Genomic DNA, 3,882 nt, shown 5'->3' with positions numbered 1-3,882 from the left:
CCAAAAATGTATTCCAAAAATAAAGCAAATTGGATGGAAAAAGTTGAAAATGCACAACAATTGTCTCGAATCTTCGACATAGAAATGCTATCAAAAACAATTTACAGAAACTCATTACAAATGGAGTGATCCATGATTCACCAAATGACATTTTTTACATTTTTTAAGCATATGTTTTCTTTTCAGGCTCCTCCATTTCCACTGAATGATGTTAACTGTAAGGATTTCTTTCCTAATAATAACAATAATGTAAAATTAACAAATTTACAGAAAAACCTGTGTGAAGGCCAATTTACAGAACACGAACTTTGAGGCAACTAAGTCTTTTCACTTTGGAAAAACACCCGGGCTTGATGGTATACCAGTAGAGTTATATCAGACCTTTAATGATGTACTCAAAGATCCATTATTAGCATGTTTTACTTTCAGGAACTTAACAAGAATGTCTGATTTCATTACTATTAAAAGAGGACCCAAATGGTAGGTATAAAGATCCAGTCCATTTAAAAAACTGGAGGACTCTTGCACTTTAATGTTGTGATGCGAAAATCCTTGCAAAATGAATAGCATATAGAATAAAATAGAATAAAAATCTTGTTAACTAATACTGATCAGACAGTTTTTTTTTACATGGATTATACATAATGGAGATAAAATATGACAATTACTTTGTCACGAATCCCGTTTCCTGAGTCTGTTTTTTGCCTATGTTCTTCCTGGAGAGTTTTTCCGGCGTCCTGGAACGCACCCTGTCTGGTTGCCGGGCAATGTAGCCAGTTGGGGTTTCTGATTACCCGCACCTGTATCCCATCAGCTATCTGCACACCTGGTCCTGATCATCATCTCTCCTCTTTATAAGCCCGGACCTGACATCCATTCCCTGCCGGATCGTTAGCCATGAACAGTATGTTGTGCCAGAGTATCAGCCTCAAGTTGGATAGAAGTTGTTTTGTTGTTTGTTACGTATTGCTTGCCTTGAACTTACCTCTGTTTGTTCTGTCTTCAGTTACTCACCCGGATCATTTACCCCATTCCCGCCTGGTCGTCAGAAGATTCCGCTTCCCCATTGGATCCACCTATTTACTCCCATCAACTCATCACCGCTACCCGCTACACCACCTGGATATATCTACCCATTCACTTGTAAATAAATACTCACCTTTTTCCTACTCTCCTTGTCCTGGTCTGCTTCTGGGTTCGACTTTGAAGAATCGTGACAGAACGATCCGGCCAAGAATGAACCCAGCGGACCTGGATTCCGTTTGCCATGCCATTACCCAGCAGGGGAGGACATTGGGACAACACAAGACAGAGCTACAGGAGATAGCGGTTGCAATCCAGAAATTATCTGCTAGCTTGACACAGATCCAGGATCAGCTCAGTTTGCTGGCGATTCATTCACCACCTATTTCACCCATCTTACCTGCCGTGCCTGATGCGTTTTCCTTCCGTGAACCCAAGGTACCGACGCCTGATAAATATGAAGGGGATTTGGGAAGATGCCGTTCGTTTCTTATGCAGTGTGGGTTAGTGTTTGATCTGCAGCCCCATTCTTACGCCACTGACAAGGCTAGGATAGCCTTTGTTATTGAACTGCTGCGTGGAAGAGCTCTGGAATGGGCTTCAGCCGTTTGGGAACGACAGGGGACCTGCATGTCTTCATACCAGGAATTCACGGGAGAGCTGAGAAGGCTTTTTGATCATCCAGTCCGAGGTAAGGACGCAGCTAAACGTTTGTTCACTCTTCGCCAAGGAGCTCGCAGTGTGGCAGACTTTATGATCGAGTTCAGGACATTGTCTGTGGAGAGTGGTTGGAATTAGGAGTCACTACAAGCGGCTTTTTACCAGGGGTTGTCGGAGCAACTCAAGGACGAGCTGATATCCTATCCAGAGCCTAGTGATCTAGACAGCTTGGTCACTTTATCTATTCGGGTAGATAATAGAGTCCGAGAGAGAAGGAGGGAGAAGCAGTGGGGCCCATCCAATCAATCAGCAACTCGGTTACCATTCGGTTCAGGAAGTCAACCAGAACGTATTGATCGTTATTCCCCACACGGGATTAGTGGAGGGGTCTTGCCACCAGATCCTGAACCAATGCAAGTGGGGCAACACGGGCTAACTAAGGAGGAGCGCCAACGTAGACGTGAGACCAACAGCTGTTTCTACTGTGGTAGCTCAGGACATTACATCTCCACTTGTCCACAGCGCTCGTTAAACTGCCCGGCTCGCTAGTTTTGGGAGGAATTTTAGCGAGCCAGATTCAACCTCTCCAGAATCCTGTCAGACCCCGTTTTCCTGCGACCCTTATGAATAAGGATCAGAGCTTAGAGATTAACGCTTTTATCGATTCAGGTGCCGATGGCAGCTTTATTGATGCCGACTTGGTGGAACAGCTGGGGCTTTCTAAGGAGCAATTGCCGGAAGCCATTGAAGCAACCACTCTGAACGGCAGTAGTCTGGCACGGATCACTATGAGGACTGAACCGGTTAAGATGTTGTTGTCGGGGAATCATTCAGAGTTTATCTCCTTCTTCATTCTGTCCTCACCCCATGTTCCTCTGGTTATTGGTTACCCCTGGCTGAAGGAACACAATCCCTCGTTTGATTGGGTGACGGGTAAGGTAACTAGTTGGAGCATTGATTGTCATGCTAACTGTCTTAGGACTGCCTGTTCTCCTGCCATTTCCAGTCAGATCAGTGACTCTGTTCCTCCTGATTTGTCCCTGGTTCCAGAAACATATCACGAGTTGGGTGAAGTATTCAGTAAACAGAAGGCTCAGTCCCTTCCTCCCCACCGACCTTATGACTGTGCGATTAATCTGTTTCCTGGAGCTTCCTTACCCAAGGGACGGTTATACAGTATCTCTCGACCTGAACGTGAGGCCTTGGAGTCCTACATCAAGAAGTCTCTAGCTGCAGGTCTCATTCGGCCCTCGTCATCACCTCTGGGAGCAGGATTTTTTTTTGTGAGCAAGAAGGATGGCTCTCTTCGACCGTGTATTGATTATCGGGGTTTGAATGATATTACGGTCAAGAACAAGTATCCCCTGCCCTTGATGAGCTCGGCTTTCGATTCTTTACAGGGTGCTACGGATTTTACGAAGCTTGATTTACGTAATGCTTATCATTTGGTTCGGATCAAGGAGGGAGACGAGTGGTTGACTGGGTTCAATACTCCGATGGGACATTTCGAGTACCAGGTGATGCCGTTTGGACTGACCAACGCTCCTGCTGTGTTCCAAAGTATGGTGAATGACGTTCTGAGAGATATGATTGGTATTTTTGTGTTTGTTTACCTGGATGATATCCTCATCTTCTCGAAGGAGCTTTCTAGCCACGTTCAGCATGTCAAGCAGGTCCTGCAGCGGTTATTGGAGAACCGTCTGTTCGTGAAGGCTGAGAAGTGTGATTTTCACGCCCACACGACGTCCTTCCTCGGTTACATCATCTCCAGGGGAGAGCTCAAGATGGACCAAGAGAAGGTTCAGGCGGTTCGGGATTGGGTCCAGCCCGGTTCGAGATTGCAGCTCCAGAGATTCCTGGGGTTTGCAAATTTTTATCGGAGGTTTATCCGTGATTACAGCCGGGTGGCCGCCCCTTTAACTGTACTGACGTCTTGCACCAGAAAATTCTGTTGGTCTCCTGAGGCAGACCGAGCATTTCTAGATTTGAAGAGTCGATTCACCAACGCCCCGATTCTCTCTCAACCTGACACTTCCCGTCAGTTCGTTGTGGAGGTGGATGCATCTGATGTGGGGGTGGGCGCCATCCTGTCCCAGCGTAGCTCCACTGACGGTAAACTCCATCCCTGCGCCTTCTACTCTTGTCGTCTTTCTCCAGCTGAAAGAAACTACGATGTGGGTAACCGGGAGCTTCTCGCTG

At 46.3% G+C, this 3,882-nt stretch overlaps 1 long non-coding RNA gene across 1 annotated transcript; it reads left to right on the top strand.

The window, feature by feature from the left end:
• The first annotated feature begins 776 nt into the window (after window positions 1-776).
• LOC149972404 (uncharacterized) lies at window positions 777-1,169 on the top strand. Its single transcript, XR_016491495.1, has 2 exons — window positions 777-904; window positions 1,007-1,169. It is a non-coding gene; the product is annotated as an uncharacterized LOC149972404 (long non-coding RNA).
• The last annotated feature ends 2,713 nt before the right edge of the window (window positions 1,170-3,882 follow it).

The sequence above is a fragment of the Oncorhynchus mykiss genome, chromosome 24, assembly GCF_057628025.1.
Source record: "Oncorhynchus mykiss isolate SJ-2025 chromosome 24, ASM5762802v1, whole genome shotgun sequence".
NCBI lineage: Eukaryota > Metazoa > Chordata > Actinopteri > Salmoniformes > Salmonidae > Oncorhynchus > Oncorhynchus mykiss.
This window is presented reverse-complemented; position numbering and strand designations above follow the sequence as displayed.